Source organism: Saimiri boliviensis, chromosome 13, assembly GCF_048565385.1.
Source record: "Saimiri boliviensis isolate mSaiBol1 chromosome 13, mSaiBol1.pri, whole genome shotgun sequence".
Taxonomy (NCBI): Eukaryota; Metazoa; Chordata; class Mammalia; order Primates; family Cebidae; genus Saimiri; species Saimiri boliviensis.
Genome location: NC_133461.1, coordinates 88,423,761 through 88,441,838, shown reverse-complemented (window position 1 = coordinate 88,441,838; position 18,078 = coordinate 88,423,761). Strand labels below are relative to the sequence as shown.

The 18,078-nt window shown below is 38.2% G+C and overlaps 1 protein-coding gene across 6 annotated transcripts in view; it reads left to right on the top strand.

The window, feature by feature from the left end:
• Positions 1-18,078, top strand: part of DLC1 (DLC1 Rho GTPase activating protein) — a 523,653-nt gene that overhangs the window by 411,846 nt on the left and 93,729 nt on the right. The window lies entirely within an intron of this gene.

Here is an 18,078-nt window from a genome sequence, read left to right as displayed (position 1 = left end):
ATAGTACCACTGAACTCCAGCCCAGCGACAGAGTGAGACTCTGTTTCAAAACAAAAACAAAAACAAAAACAAAAACAAAAGCCATGCCAAGGAGGTGTGACCTTATATGAAGGTTGAGGGTCAACTAGAAGTTATTTATATTGTTTACATAAAGAATACTTTATGAGATGGAAAGAAATAGCTGTATTTTCCATTTTAAAGAATGATAAACCTAGAAATCTCAAAGCCAACCTAAAATCTTCATATAGGAATAACTATTTAAATTTTTTTTATTTGTTTTACTTGTATAGAAAAGCATACTTAACAGACAGGAAGAAAAGACATGAACTTTCTTTCACTTGGGAATACGGTGCTAAAATGACTCTACCATACAAAAAGGGAAGGTCAAGAGCTTTCAATCAATTGGGAGGGGTAATGTCTGGAACTGTCTCCGCATCTCTCCTTTGCCTTTGTGAATGGTACCAGTTCAAAACAAATGGAATAACTATGAAATTGATAATTACTTATATTAGTTCAAAACAAATGGAATAACTATGAAACTGATAATTATTCATATTGGGAAATGACTTTGCTTTATCCTCTTATCAACACATAGTTTGTCCTATCACATATTTTAAAATTTAATTATTAGCCCAGATCACACTTGTGATTGTCACTTTCTTCTAAAACTGAACTTAGCTTCCAAGAGATTTCTTCAATCTAAAATTCACTTAATCTTTTTACTTTTATTCGTTTTTGAGACATGGTTTCATTCTGCTGCCCAGGCTGAGCAACTTTGAACTCCTAGGCTCAACCTATCTGCCGGTTAGGACCCTGCAAAGTGCTACAATCACAGGCATGAGCCATTGCACTGGCCAATCTCTTCCCTTTAAATGAAATACTTTGTTCTTAGAAGAATGCATCATCAGTCTAAAGCCAAGATCAGGCAAAAAAGAAGTTTAAACTAATTATGTCCAAACAAACAAACAAAAAAAACAAAAAAAAAAAAACCTTGTCATTACCTCTCCAGTAAGGTATATTTTGGCTGTTCCTGAAGTCTCATCATATTAATTTTAGCACTTATCATATTCAGATTTTTATAGGTCCCAACACATTTTTTATGCCAAATCCTCCTTTTGTTATTTACCCCCATAAAGCCCATAGAGCCTATATTCTGAAAATTTTAGCCACAAAAATGTATTTAGTAAGCAATTAATTTTCACTCTACTTAAAATAATAAATCAAGGGACAAAATAGCTACTACCTAGAGAATCTGATCAGCATAGGAAAGCTGCTCTTAACAAACTATGTTGACATCATTCTAGCCAGGAGCAAACAAGTTGAAGATTTTAGGTTAGATTTCTTGAAGCTTTCTGAAATTTTCAAAATCAATGACATGTTATTAATACTATCTTTACTCCACTAGACATCCTCAGACTCCCAGGTAGGAAATTATTTGCAGGATTAAAGAAAATGTATGTAATAGTCAAAAACAGGAACAATATAGGTTCTCATGCATTCATTCATCAGAAAAACAACTACTGCCTATGTATCACTGACCAAGTACTTTGCCTTGCATAAACATACTTTCAAAAAGACATCAAGAAAGACCCAAGTCAAGAAACATAAACTGTAGAAAGTTCTAGGATAGATTTTAATTCCTCTGAAGTAGTAGAATCAAATTCAAGCCTCACTGTATCTCCATTTCAAACACCCCTACCACTAGAAATATTTTCATCTTTTTTTTTTTTTTTTTTTTTTTTTTGAGACGGAGTTTCGCTCTTGTTACCCAGGCTGGAGTGCAATGGTGTGATCTCGGCTCACCACAACCTCCGCCTCCTGGGTTCAGGCAATTCTCCTACCTCAGCCTCCTGAGTAGCTGGGATTACAGGCACACGCCACCATGCCCAGCTAATTTTTAGTATTTTTAGTAGAGATGGGGTTTCACCATGTTGACCAGGATGGTCTCGATCTCTTGACCTCGTGATCCACCCGCCTCGGCCTCCCAAAGTGCTGGGATTACAGGCTTGAGCCACCATGCCCGGCCTTCATCTCATTGCAAGCCATGATTATAACTGACTTCACAGAAGTATTTAAAGATATTTGGTTATTAGGTGTGCAATATTTGTATGTCATGACTCTCATGACTTAAATGAGACTTAAATGTTCTCTTAGCCCTAAAAGATAATAAGCACAATGATCACAGATGATCAGAGTTTCCCTGGAAAACTTTTTTCCAGTTTCAGAAGAAATGAAAGATCTGAAAGAAATTGTAAAAGGAGTATCTGTGAAAAGTTAATTGTAGAACCATAGAATCGCAGAACCACAGAATTGGAGGAAGCATAAACACAATTCATGATTCATAGTAGGCCTGTGAGAGACAGTTGATAGATGAATAGTCTCCTGTCTCCCAAATAATGGCCTGTGTGCAATAATGGGCATATGTTGAAATGAGAAAAATAAAGGCAATGTAGCAGAGCTAAGAGCCTTCTTGTTTTGTTTGAGAGGAATGGGCAATCCCTTTGAATAGAGAAAAATGCACAAAAATAAAATATTTTTTCTTCCTGCATCCAGAATTAACAAATGTGAAAGTTTTATCATGTTTGTGTTATTTTTTACATAAAGAAATAAATTATTGTGGATAAAGTTGAAGTCCCTTTTAAACAGCTCTCGAATCCTATTCTCCTTCCCTAATTAGAGATAACCCCTCGTATATGCCAGTATTTCTTCTTCCAGTTCACATTTGTGTGTCTATCAATTCAGAATGCATAGCATTGGTTGTATTTTAATTTATATAAATGGCATATATTTTATAAAGCTGGATTTACTTACTCTTCTAGAATGATCATCCTTACATTATTTTTCTCTTTTGCTTGACTTATCCTTTATTTTGTTAAATCGTCATAATTATAAATGGCAATTAAAATATCATAAACTGACAAAATTAAAAGTGACAGTCTCTATTTCTATAATGACCCCTTGCTCATGCTTCGTTCATGATTCCTAAAATCCAAGAGAAGGATAATACTGCTATAGGTCAACCACAATGTTCCTGCCACATGGTCATCAACCCTCTTTTTGAACACCTCCAGGGATGGGCATGTTACTTGGTAAGGTGGCACCGTCTCTAAGGAACTACGTTAGAAAATAATCTCCTGAGTTAATCTGAAATCTGTTTTTGTATGGCTTCTACCTATTGGTAATATTTTATACTTTGAGGTTACACAAACCAAAACAAATTTTGTTCTCCTTCTTCACAGAAGTACTTCAATCACACAAAGAAACTAAAATTTTCTCTGAATCTCCTTTCCTAGAAATTAATGATCCTCATTTCCATTAACTATACTTCATATCATATGGACCTAAGTAGCAAAGAGCTATATTCACACTTGCTTCCACTTGATCTTGTACCCTTGTCAGGAGCTATGTATTTATATAGGAAGGCTCTATAATGTTGTTGCGGCTGTTGCTACCTGTAAGAACGTAATTGATTGAAACAGCTCATCTGCTTTTGATCTTGCAACAGAATGATTGCCATCTCTAATGGCTGACAAAATACATTTGTCAGGTTCAACAGCTATCCCAAGGTATCTATGCAACTCTGAAGCTACCAGGCAAATTGATGATAAATTTGGGATGAGAACCCAAATGCTTTGAGATTCTAGTTATTCTTTCCCATGTAATGGAATATTATATAGCATCGGTTTGAGCCAAATAAATGTGAAATAGCCATATCAAAGGGAAAAACCATGCTCAGTATTTTTCTCAGTGTATTGGAAGCATTTTTTTAAAGGAGAGTTTGGTTTTCCTAGGCTTACTTTCTTTTGCTGTTTTTGAGACAGAGTCTTGCCCTGTCACCCACATTGGAGTGTAGTGGCACAATCATAGTTCACTGTAACCTCAAACTCCTGGGCTCAATCCATCCTCCCACTTCAGGTCTTCAAGTAGCTACTAACACAGGCACACACCACCATACCCAGCTAATTTTCCTATTTTTTATAGGGATTGGATCTATTTTGCCCAAGCTGGTCTCAAACTTCTGAGGTCAAGAAATCCTCCCACCTCAGCCTCCCAAAGTGCTGGGATTATAGGTATGAGCCTCTATGCCCTGCCTGCTTTCTTATCCATAACAAAATGGAACGTTTGGGGCCCACAGTGTTTCTTCACATTTACCATGAAAAGGTTAAAAATTAGTTCTGGGTTTTTTTTTGTTTTTTTTTTTTTTTTTTTTTTTTTTTGTTTTTTGGTTTTTTTTTTTTTGTTTTTTTTTAATCCCCAGAATGGAGTCCTTGTGCTTTTGCCAATACTGCTGGCCTCTGCCCATGGCTGCCTTCCAAATCAGGTGTGTTGACTCAGCCTCCAAACAGCATTTGCAAACATTTTTGGAGCATATCCAATTCTCGGATACACAGCTCACCAGGGCCTCCTTTCACTCCAGGACTGCCTGATGCCATCAGGAAAAGCATTCTTTACAAAAATGCAAGCTGTTATTTTCATATAACAGTCCAAGGAGATCAGTAACAATATGTGTAAAGGGCAAGGGATGATTCATAGCTGCCCACTCAGCTCCCAAGGAAGTTTCCGAGGCTGATGTTGAATCGCTCGGCATAGCTATTGGCATAAGGGCCGTGGAAGCTGTTCTGATTGCAAAAGCAGTCCTCTCAGTTTCCTGAGGATGGTGATGAATGCCCCCACTTGAGGACCTGGAAAAATATGGCATTTGATAAATATTTTGAACACAGGTATGTTTTCTTCCTAGGAGATTAAGTGTTCATTTCTCTGTGGGTAGCAAATGCAAGTTTTGGTGAACTGAGAAGTTTCTTTTATTCTGAGACCAAGTCCTAGCCACTCTCTATCAACGACTCTCTGATAAATTACTATATGATTTTTAGTGCACATTTAAGCCTGAATTTAAAATGCTGACAAAGAAACATAGTTTTGTGAAACTCTATCAAGCCTGCATGTGGGTTCTTTAGGGGCATCAGATAATCCCTAAAAATTACCAAAATAGGTGCTCATTTCCTTTGGTGACTTCTTTGAAATGGATTGTTGGTTGAAATCCAATGAGTACTGGCAGATTTCCACCTCCCAGGGAGAGCTATGGTAATTACAACTTGTTGGCATTCTTTTCAGCAATTTCAGAAGGGATACCAAAAATTAAGCACTCAAAGAGGTTGAATCATCCTTTCACCCTTGAATGTACTCACTTCCTTTGGTTCTGGCCAAAGCTTTTTGGAAGATATTCCTATGAACTTCCGTTGCTGGTGTAAGCAGTAGAAAAACAGAAGGCAACAACCAGAATTGGGTTGCCATAGCAGAAATAAAGATAGCTTCTAACCCACAGAGTTAGTAGGAAATGGTGGGAGGGAGTAGGGGATTTCAGCCGTAATTGTTATGCTCTTTATACCTGCTTAGTACAGATATGGCACTAAACTATTAGAGGTGTGGTGGATTCCTAGTAATTCCTACTACTTTAGAAATAACATTTTTAATACTTTTTTGGTCTTATCATCCATAGCCCTAAATAGGTCTCTTCTCCCCTAACTCAAAAAACATCACTCAATTTTTTTTCTGACATTTGAAAATAAGATGTTGTCCCTGATAGTCTTCAAAAGACTAACCTGGTGAGGAAGAAAAGATAAGATCTTTTGAAAAGTCCAAAGTAACACAATAGGATAATAACATAACAGCTGTGGGAAGGAAATTCCCATTTGCTTGCCAAATGAATGACAGTCAATAGGTGTCGATGTGTTCAAAGATTGAGAGGTCTCTCCATTAGGAAGACTTGAAGAAAAGTCTTGAGTTGGGACGGATATGAACAGAGAAGAGGGGAATGACTTGAGACAAGGGAACAAGGCATGAAAGAATAAAGTCCTTAAGCAAAGGAAGATTCATCAACAGGGTCACTGAATTAGTTTGCTTGGGCTGCCGTAATAAAATGCCCACACGCTGGGTGACTCAAATAACTGAAATTTATTTCCTCATAGTCCTGGAAGCTAGAAGTCTAAGATCAAGGTGCCAGCAAAGTTGGATTCCTCTGAGGTCTCTCTCCTTTGCTTGCCAATGACCACCTTCTCTCCTTTCCCCTCAGAGGGCCAACCCTTTGTGCACCGTTGGTGTCTCTTCCTCTCCTTCTGAGACCAACCATACTGGATCAGGATCCTACCCTAACAGCATCATTCTAACCCACTCACCTCTTTTTTTTTTTTTGATACAGAGTTTCACTCTTGTTACCCAGGCTGAAGTGCAATGGTGCGATCTCGGCTCACTGCAGCCTCTGCCTCCTGGGTTCAGGCAATTCTCCTGCCTCAGCCTCCTGAGTAGCTGGGACTACAGGCACGTGCCACCATGCTCAGCTATTTTTTTTTTTTTTTTTTTTTAGTAGAGACGAGGTTTCACCATGTTGACCAGAATGGTCTTGATCTCTTGACCTCGTGATCCACTCGCCTCGGCCTCCCAAAGTGTTGGGATTACAGGCATGAGCCACCGCACCCGGCCCCCACTCACCTCTTTAAAGACCTTAACTCCAAAATCAATTATACTCTGACTATTAGGAGTTGAGACTTCAAATATGAACTTTGAGTGATACAATTCTGTCCCTAACATTAATGAAACCTACAGTCTAGAGACCCTCACCTTAGATGGGTTGCTGTGAGTGCCAGGATTTGCAGTGTTCAGGGGGAAAGGAAAAGCTATGTTAGAAACAGGAAGCATTTGTATGTACGTATGTGTGGGAAATTGCCAAAAGAGGCATCACATGGGAAAGACTTGAATCTTCAAATCTCTAGTAACTTTCTGTGATTTCTTTTCTCATGCTAAATCAATATTCATTTTAATCACAAATTTTATATTAGTAATTTTGTCATCTCATTTCTTAAAAGGGCATCACCAAAAATTGCACAGCATCAGGTTTCACAAAACTCAGTTCCATCCTGACATACAAGAATAATCACGTCACTCTCCTCAAAGCCGAGAGTTTTAACAGGAAAGGAGACAAGAGAGATCAGAATTATAGGCACTGCAGGCAAAAAGGTATACAGGGTTAGTACTGCCAAATCTATTACTTCACAGATGAAGAAAATGAGATCCAGAAAGGAACAGGGCATGGGCACAGTCACACACAGCCTGGATATCAGCAAAATAGGATCCTAGGTTTTCAGTCCCGTGGTTTGTCCCATAGATTTAGGCTTTGTAAAATAAGGAACACAGAAATGGATTCAACATTGTGATTCATCATCTGGGCGTACATATGGACACCTCCCATGACCAAATTATCAGGACATCTTAAAATATTATCTTCAGTACACACCACCAGGCACATACTTTACTTTCTCCTCCTTACTCTTCTGGTCAATAAGTTTTTGTTGTTGTTTTGTTTTGTTTTGTTTTGTTTTTGAGACAGCGTTTTTGCTCTGCGCAGTGGCACAATCTGAGCTCACCACAACCTCCAACTCCTGGGTCAAGTTATTATCATGCCTCAGCCTCCCAAGTAGCTGGGATTACACCATGCCTGACTGACTTTTGTATTTTAGTAGGCAGAGTTTTACCATGTTGGCCAGGCTGGTCTTGAACTCCTGACCTCAGGTAATCCACCCGCCTCAGCCTCCCAAAGTGCTAGGATTACAGGCATGAGCCACCGTGCCAGCCAATATAACTTTAATAGCAATACAAGTGAGCACCCAATTTATCTTTGGCTTTCTTTAAACCATGTGGCCACCAAGGAGCCTCAGGAATTCCACTTTCTTTGCTGTTACCAGTACTTTGTAATTTCCTTTCTCACTTTTCTTTTCAATTTTCTTATGCAGCTTGTGAAGAACAACCGATTTCTACTTTTCTACCTCTTTTCCTATCTCACTCCCAAAATAATCCCCCCAATACTCCCTCAAACATACACTAAAATGTGGAGCTAGCTGATCATTTAATCTCTCTCCCAAATTTTTCCCCAGGCCAGTGGTTGTTTAGGGGTACATTTTGGTGAAGAAAGGGTGGAAAGGGAGTTGATGGCCCAAGGATACTCTTTCAACTTCCCCCCACACTTGTGACTTTATCTTCATCTCTGGGTGAGGTTAGCATCACTTTAACCCTGCCTGGTTTTTGTGCTGTGTATCACCCTTCCGCTCACCTCTCGGGCCCACCACCTCTCCCTCCACTCCACCAGTAAATTGAAACCTTCTCCTGACCCCACAGCCCACAGTTTCTGATCTACTAAAACCTGGTTCTTCTCTAAACGTAACAATCTTAAGTTAGTTACTGCGTATCCCCAAATTCATTATTTGCTACCTATTTATGACCTTTGCCTTTCCCAAAGGCATTCAGAAGACATTTGATCTGTCAGTATAATTCACTGTTTTAGCGATGACTAAAATTCTTCATATATTCTAAAAGGGGAATGTGATTCCAAGGTCCACACAGAGAGAGAAAATATACTACCTACAGACAGACTTTATTCTGTGGCACTGACACCAGAGAACAGAGGAAGCTCAGCAGCCATAGGTGCTGACAGCGGAAAGGGAAGCAAAGGCCGCAATCCCTGGCTCTCACCAGCAAGGGTGCACCAGAGGCACCCCATAGGTACTTCCAAAGCCTGCACTGGCCAACAGGGTAGCCACGGCCACTCGTGGCCACTGAGCACTAGAAATGTGGCCAATACCACCCTGGACAAAGTAAAAAATACACACCAGCTGTTAAGCACTCACCTTGACATAAACAATGTAAAATATTCTGTTAGTCTTTACATCATTCACCTGCCAAAATGATACTCGGAATACACTGGGTGAAATTTTTAAAAAGTACTACAGTTAATTTCATCTTTTGATGTTTGTTGCAATGGCTACTAGAAAATACGAAATTACAATGATGGCTTCATCATATTTCTACCGGACCCTTCTAAACCTCCATCCACACCCTGGACTCTCTCCCACCCAGCTAAAGGCTCTGGCTTTGTGGAAAGCCAGGGCCAAGAGTGCCTTCTTCTTTTTATCTCCATGCAAATCACATGCCTAATTAAATATGAATGCGTTTTTACTCCATTATAGTTGCATTTAGTAGTTAGAGCCTGAGTACTGTAACTAGGTTACCTTGAGTTCATAGGCTTTTTATTTTTGTTTGCTTTGGTGGAGTGCAATAGCACAAGCAGAGCTCACTGAAGCTTTGAACTCCTAGCCTTAAGTGATCCTCCAGCCCCAGCCTTCCAAAGTGCTGGGATTACAGGTGACAGCCACAGCACCGAGCAGACATTTTCTTTCTTGGCTGGAGTTCTAATTGTGCTGGTGCAAAGACGAGAATATTTAGAGTTTAAAACAAATGATTTATAAACAAACAAACAAAATGAATCTGTATATAACCTTAACAGGAAAAGGCTATTTTAACCTCTATTGTTGAATGACCTTACATAAAAGCTTTCCGCAGAGAGAGTTGAAATACTTACAATTATTTTATCATGGAAAACAATTTTTTTAATGCTACTGAAGTAACTTTGGTGAGTCGAAATCTAATACATACTAAATGCCTTTGATTGAGAAAAAGCTTTGTCCATAGGAGGTTTTATTTGTTTAAAAATATCTAATAAAGATTGGGCGCAGTGACTCACATCTAATCCCAGCATTTTGGGAGGCCAAGGCAGGTGCTTCAGCAGGTCAGGAGTTCAAGACCAGCTTGGCCAACATGGTGAAACCCATCTCTACTTAAATAAATGTGTGTGTGTGTGTGTGTGTGTGTGTGTGTGTGTGTGTGTACCTAAATAAATAAATAAATGAATAACTGGGCATGGTGGCTCATGCCTGTAATCCCAGCTACTTGGGAGGCTGAGACAGGAGAATTGCTTGAACTGGGACCCAGGAGGTAGAGGTTGCAGTGAGCCAAATGGCACCGCTACACTCTAGCCTGGGCTACAGAACAAGACTCCATCTCAAAAAAAAAAAAAAAAAAAAAAAAAAAAAAAAAAAGAAAGAAGCCACTGTTGTATGGACCTGCTTAAAATAAATATCACAGGCAGGGCGCAGTGGCTCATGCCTGTAATCCCAGCACTTTGGGAAGCCAAGGCAGGCAGATCCCAAAGTCAGGAGATCAAGACCGTCCTAGCCAACATGGTGAAACCCCATCTCTACTAAAAATACAAAAATTAGCTGGGCATGGTGGCAGGTGCCTGTAATCCCAGCTATTCAGGAGGCTGAGGCAGGAGAATCACTTGAACCCGGGAGGCGGAGGTTGCAGAGAGCCGAGATAGTGCCACTGCACTCCAGCCTGTTGACACAGCAAGAATCCCTCTCAATAAATAAATATCTTGGATTCTGTATAGCAACCTAAACTCCCAAAGCAACTATTCTACTTTTATAAGTACTTTTCCATTAAGCAGAAGGAGGAAAAGAGAAGGAGAGCAAGATAAAAAAAAAAGTATTGCTTTATATGGCTATCTTCTTATATAAGAAAGTGACACCATATAAAGAAACAACTATTCAATTTGGTGCTAGTGGGTTGGGGAGCTGAGAATGCCCTAGGGAGTGGTCATAGAGAATTCCATCCAAAAGTCCAGTATGCGCTGAATATCTCATACATGTTAATGGTGCCTCTGAAGAGGTAGCAATGTTGAACGCCTCAAGTATTCCAAGATGTTTTAATTAATTTCCTCATTTCTTCTCTCCAGAGTCCAGATCTCCCAGCATAGATTGCTTCCCAAATACTATCTCTGTTTGATTATAATATATAGTTTAATATCTATTTCCTTATTGGTTAAGTGTCTTTCTCTGCCACTCCTCTTTATCATCGATAGTCCTCTGTCGTCTTTCCACACATCTTGGGATGCGGTACTCAAATAATCACAGAATGTATTTTCCTTCTACAAAATTAATGACCACCTAGCATTTTCAAGATATCATACTAAACTCTGAAGATCAGGAAGATTAATATGGCATAATCTGTGCCCCAATGGGACCTATATTCTAATGAGAAAAGCAGGGAGGTTAAAGATCTTTCATTCAACAAATATTTATTGAGCATCTATTATATGCCAATTATTTTCTTATGCTCCAGGGACATATCAATGACTCAAGCAGATCAAATGTCTGCTGTCATAGAGCTTACATTCTATAGGTGAGAGGCAAACAATAAGTAAGTTACACATTCTATATCGATTGGGGAGGAGAAAGAGAATGTGAGTGTCGTTTGAAATACGCCACCTGAGAAGGTGACAATTAAGTAAAGATGTGAAGGTGAGGCAGCAGCTATGTGCTTGCTGGGAGAAGAGCTTTCCAAGTAGAGCAAACAGTAAGTGCAAAGGTCTTGGAGAGAAAATCTCAGGTTCCTTTTGTTTCTGGGTTTCTTTTCGAGAAACATCAAGGGGGACACCATGGGAACAGGAGAAAATGAGGAAAGCACAGTTGGAGAAAAAGCCAGAAAGGTGACAGAAGGGACACTGGTAGATACAAATATATTTGAGCTAAAATAGGACCTTTTTGCTGGTAAACTTGAAAGTAGATGCCTTCAATAACAACAAAAAGGAGCATTGTTTGCCAAGTGCTAAACTGTGAAACCAATGAGCAAAAAGTAGAAATTCTGAATGAGAAAATAAAAATTAAAAATTGATTATCACACATACTTTATGTCTGATAGTAAAGGTTAGGATTTACCTATTTGGGGCAACTCTGTATTTTCAATGTTTAAAGGAGGCAGATGTTTTATTTTTAGCAAATTCATGTGATTGTTTTGGTTTTAAGTGAATTCTTACTGAGAAACTGGTTAGGCATGTTAAGGACTGAGATGAGTTATGCAATGAATAAGAAGTTATAGTAGGTGCTTATATGTTATTAAATTGATTAGTGAGCAGTTCTACATGATGTGCTATAAGAACTTCCTAAATTCAACATGAGACTTCTTGATGAAAGTTATTGCCAAAATTGTGTTCTATTCAACCCATGATCTATTGTATATTGGCCTCTACAAGGGATTTATAATTATAATTAACCTTTATTTATAATAGCTAACCTTTTGAGTTTTCACAATATCTGTCTTATGTAGTCTATGAACTTAGAGTACTAAAGACAATCTAACTAGTGTTTATTTGTTATCTGGTATGTGATATATAAGCCATTGTGCTTTGTGACACACACACAAAAAAGGTGCTTCCCTTCGAGGGGTTAATGATCAAGTGGATAAGGAAGATACATATACAACTAATAAAACTTCATAAGTGATGCAGTAAATGCTTTAACAGCAGTAAAGACAAAACACAATGGAAGGGCTGAGCAGGGAACAGGTAGTTTAACTGCACTAGAGACAGTATGTCTGCTTCCTTTCATGGGAACTTCGACATATGAATCAAGGGAGTAAAAAAGAATGTCTATAAACACCATGTGCCTTGGATAAGTACCTGGATTGCTAATACTACATACGAATCGACCACAAGATCAAGACCTGTATCTAGAGTGACCACTGATATCACAAAGCCAAAGATGTGCTCATGTTTTAAAGATAATCAAATCAAATAGGCATAACAAGTATGCATTGTAATTAGTTTCCGGTTCTTTTTCTGAGACTGAGTCTTGCACTGTGGCCCAGGCTGGAGTGCAGTGGTATAACCAATACTCACTGTGGCCCCAACCTCCTGGGCTCAAGCAATCCTCCCACCTCAGCCTCCTGAATAGTTGGGACTATAGGTGTGAGCCACCATGCCCAGCTAATTTCTATATTGTTTTGTTGAGACAGGGTTTCACCATGTTACCCAGAATGGTCTCAAACTCCTGAGGTCAGGTAATCTGTCTGCCTTGGCCTCCTAAAGTGCAGGGATTACAAGTATGAGCCCCCACAACCAGCCATTAATTTTTTTACTAAATTATATATTCAGTACACATGTAAGAGTACAGCCAGATAATTTTCAAATGAATATACCCCTTTAACTAAAACCCACATTAAGAAACAAAACATTACCAACTCTGTGGAGACCTCTTCATGCCCCCACCCCCAACCTCCCAGTCACTACCACTACCTCCCAAGATTCGTTCTGCTTTCACATAAATACAGTCATACAGTGCACACTATTTTGCATCTGGATTCCTTCACTCATTGTTACTCGTCAAATTCTTCATATTATTTCGCACAGTTGAAGCATGTCTGTTCTCATCGTTCTGTAGCATTCTATTTTATTGATCAACTATAATTTATTTATCCATTCTACTGTTGAAGAGCATTTGTATCATTTTCAATTAGGAGCTATTATAGATAATGCTGAAATGAACATTTCATGCATGTCTTGGTGAACAAATGTGCACATTTATGTTTGGTAAATTGGTATTCAGTGTACATTTGGTAGAATTACCGTATCATAGTTGATAGATACATCCAAGTAGTTTTTCAAAATGTACGAATTTACCCTACTACAAATTTATGAGAGCTTCATTTGCTCCACATCCAACTCTTTGTGTCTTCTATCTGTTTCATTTTAGCCATTCTGGAGGGTGTGCAGAGGTTTATCTGTCTTTTTTCTACTGACCTTTAGGAGTTCTTCATAAATTGTGGATACAAAACCATTGTCATTTACATTTTAGAAACAAAACCTTCTTCGGCTCTCTTAATGGTGCCTTTGGATGTATAGAAGTTAATACAGAACATCTATCATTTTTCTTGTATTGTTAGTTTTGGGGGGGTTCTTATCTTTTGGGTTATCTATGAAGCCTTTGCCCATCCCCAGGTCAGGAGGGAGTTCTAATTTTCCCCTAAAACGTATATCATTTACCTTTCACTTCTAGATCTGAATGGAATTCATTGAATTGATATTTTTATGCCATGATGTGAGATTTTTTTTTCTATACAGATGTATTATTGACCCAGAACCATTTTATTGAAATAGGGAATTATTTTTAATTCATTTAAGATGTATCAGAACTACTGAAATAAGAATCAAATATATCCTATTATCTTAAATATTTCCTATAATCTGAAATCTTAGCTTAAGTGTCAAGTCCACTTTACTTTGGCATCTAACTCAAATTTCCAACAAGTATAGAAGGAATAAGAGGAGAAATAAGTTTATTTCACTATCATTAATCTATTATCCAGATACTAAATTGGAATTGTTCCACCTGATTCTGCATTTTCTATTCTGTCCAGAAGTAGCACAAGTTTTTACATGATTCTCAGTCCAAGAACCAAAATTTTTCCTGGTTACACTCATGATTGGAATACTATCTGAAATATAAAAGAACAAAAATGAATAGAAATAGTGGCATTTTTGTACTTAATAGGAATTATTAAAAACTGATTTTTCTATTACTTCTTATGTTTATTTGTTTACAAGAAGGATGATTATAGAAACGTCATAAATTCTGAAAGCTTCATTTGCAATAAAACCTCTCTTCAGTGTAAGTCCCTTCTTCTGATCTAACAATTTGATTTTAAAATAATAGACCTACCTCCTATCAGGTCTTCCTGCTAATTCAGTCTAGCTAGGCAAAATTTTTATTCTGCTCTTAAAGACTGTGGAAAAATATTTCTACTAAATGTCTCCTCTGGGGCTGACCATTGTATTAGTTTTCTATGAATTCACACAGAGAACTACCACAATCAGTAGCTTAAAACAAATTTATTATTGTACTGAAAAATCATAAGCTTTTAGAAATGAACATTTATCACCTTACAGGTCTGGAAGTCAGAAGTCCAAAATAGGTCTCATAGGGCTTAGATTCAAGATGGCAGTAGGGCTGTACCCCTTCCTGGAGGCTCTAGGCAAGAATTGCCTCCTTGCTGTTCCCAGCACCTAGGAGCCACCACCTTCTTTGGCTCACCTCCATCTTCAAAGCCAGCAACAGCCAGTTCTTCCCATATTGCTTTACTCTGACTTTGTCCTCTATCTCACTTGTTCCCATGTAAGAACTCTTGTGACTACATTGGGCCCACCTAGATAATCCAGGACAATCTCCATATTTGAAGGCCAGTAGATCGGTAAATTTAATTCCATCTGCTACCTTCATTCTTCATTGCCATGTAATGTAACATGTCCATAGGTTCCTGGGATTAGGATATGGTCATTGTCACTGGGGAGCTGGGGCTGTGGGTATGCACTTATCTCCCTACCACAACTACCTTTTTTTTTTTTTTTTTTTTTTTTTTTTTGAGATGGAGTCTTACTCTGTCACCCAGGCTGGAGTGTAATGGCACAATCTTGGCTCACTGCAACCTCTGCCTCCCAGGTTCAAGCAATTCTCTGCCTCAGTCTCCTGAGTAGCTGGGATTACAAGTACCTATCACACCTAGCTAATTTCTATATTTTTAGTAGAAACCGGGATTCACCATCTTGGCCAGGCTGACCTTGAACTCCTGACCTTTTGATCTATCCACCTCAGCCTCTCAAAGTGCTAGGATTACAGGCATGAGTCACCATGCCTGGCTCACAACTACTTTTTAATCAAAAAGAGAGTTTTTATTAGAAGGCAATATTCGTCCCTCTGTCAACAATTTAAATCTACTTGTTTCATTTCTCTTTCCTAGAGGAAATGGAGAACAAATGAAAAGCACATTAAAATTTTGCTTTAGAAGCCATAAAAATGAAACCAGGTCCTATCCTGATTATAATATATTTTATGCTTCTGAACTAATATAAGAAGTGTATATCCAGAAAAGCAAAGCATGGACCTAGAAATATAATTTAATAAAGTAAGATCCTAGGAAGTGAAATTTGTTGACATCTGTATCACAATGATAGATAAATTTATTCTTCATTTACAATGAAGATGTGTTACATACTATATGAGTCTGCTTATATAGCACTCTGTAAATGAAAAAATGAGAGATGAATAACAGATAAGTGTTTGCAGGGACTGGAGGAGGAGAGGGAAGGTGTGACCAAGAAGGAAAGTAGGAGGGAGTTCCACTGTGGTGAAAGAACAGTTCTGTATCATGATTGTGCTGACATGATAGCTATACGAATCTATATATACATATATTAAGAATGCCACAGAATTATCCATCAAGGAAAGAAAAAAGAAGGACATGCAAAATTTGGTAAAATCTGACTCAAGTCTGCAGTCTGTTAGTTAATTGTATCATGCCAATTTCTTGGTTTTGATAGTGTACATTAGGAGAAGTTGAGTGTTTGGTGTGCTACTTTTGCAACTTCTTGTGAGTCTACAATTATTTTTTAAGTTGAATTTTAAAATATGTGTTTAAGAAATGAGAGTACAGACAGATGGTTAAAAGTTTAAAATGAGCACGTAAACATCTATCTGCAATGTTTAAGGTAGAAAAAGTGAACGATCAAATTCAATGTGATGCCTATCAAACTACAAATGTCATTTTTCACAGAATTAGGAAAAAAACTATTTAAAATTTCATATCAAACCAAAAACAAGCCTGAATAGCAAAAATAATTCTAAGCAAAAACAAAAAAAGCTGTAGGCATCACATTACCCAACTTCAAACTATACTATAAAGCTACAGTAACCAAAACTGCATGGTACTAGTCCAAAAATAAACACACAAACCAGTGGAACACAATAGAGAACCTAGAAATAAAACTGCATACCCATACCATATGACCTTCAACAAAGTAGACAAAAGCAAGCAATTGGGATAGAGATTCTCTGTTCAATAAGTAGTGCTGGGATAACTGGCTAGCCATATGAAGAAAAATGGACTCCTACCTTTCACCACATGCAAAAATTAATTCAAGATGGATTAAAGACTTAAATATAAGACCCTAAACTATAAAGTCCCTAGAAGAAAAACTAGGAAATACCATTCTGAATATCAATTCTTTGCCTTGGCAAAGAATTTATGACTAAGTCCTCAAAAGCAATTGCAACAAAACCAAAAATTGACAAGTGGGACCTAACTAAATAGAAGAACTTCTGAACAGCAAAAGAAATTATCAATGGAGTAAACAACCTACAGAATGTGAGAAAATATGCATGAACTACGCATCTCATAAAGGTCTAAAATGTAGACTCTATAAGGAACTTAAGTCAGCAAGCAAAAAACAACCCTATTAAAAAGTGGGCAAAGGTCATGAGCAGATTCTTTTCCAAGGAAGTTACAAGCAGCCAACAAATATAAAAAAATGCTCATCATCTCTAATCATCAGAGAAATGCAAATTAAAACCACAATGAGATATCATCTCACAGCAGTCAGAATGGCTATCATCAAAAAAGTAACAGATGCTGGTGAAGCTGCAGAGAAAAGCAAACACTTACACACTCTTGGTAGGAATGAATGTACCTTAGTTCAGCCACAGTAGAAAGTAGTTTGGAGATTTCTCAAAGAACTAAAAAGAGAACTACTATTTAACTCAGCAATCCTACTACTGGGTATATGCCCAAAGGAAAATAAATCATTCTATTCAAAAAGACACTTGTGTGTTTGTCACAGCCCTACTCACAATAGCAAAAAATATAATCAACCTAGGTGTCCATCAAGAGTGGGTTGCATAAAGAAAATGCAGAACATATACACCATGGAATAGTATGCAGCCATAATAAAGAAATCACATCCTTTGCAGCAACATGGATGATACAGCTGGAGGCCATTATCCTAAGTGAATTAACTCAGGAACAGAAAACCAAATACTACATGTCCTCACTCATAAGTGGGCCCTAAATAGTGGGTACATGTGGACATAAAGGAACAATAGACACTGGGAACTATTAGAGAGAGGAGTGAAAGAGGGAGACAAGGGCTGAAATATGACTTTTTGGATACTATGTTCACTACCTGGGTGATGGGATCATTCAAATCCCAAACCTCAGCATCATGCAATATACCCAGGTAACAAACCTGCAAATGTACCTCCTAAATCTAAAATAAAATCTGAGATTTAAAAAAGAAATAAAAAATGGCTGGGCGCAGTGGCTCATGCCTGTAATCTCAGCACTTTGGGAGGTCAAGGCAGGTGTATTATGAGGTCAGGAGATTAAGTCCATCCCAGCCCAATATGGTAAAACCTCGTCTTTACTAAAATTACAAAAATTAGCTGAGCATAGTGGCTGTAGTCCCAGCTACTCAGGAGGCTGATGCAGGAGAATCGCTTGAACCCGGGAGGTGGAGATTGCAGTGAGCCAAGATCATGCTACTGTACTCCGGCCTGGTGACAGACCAACACTCTGTCTCAAAAAAAA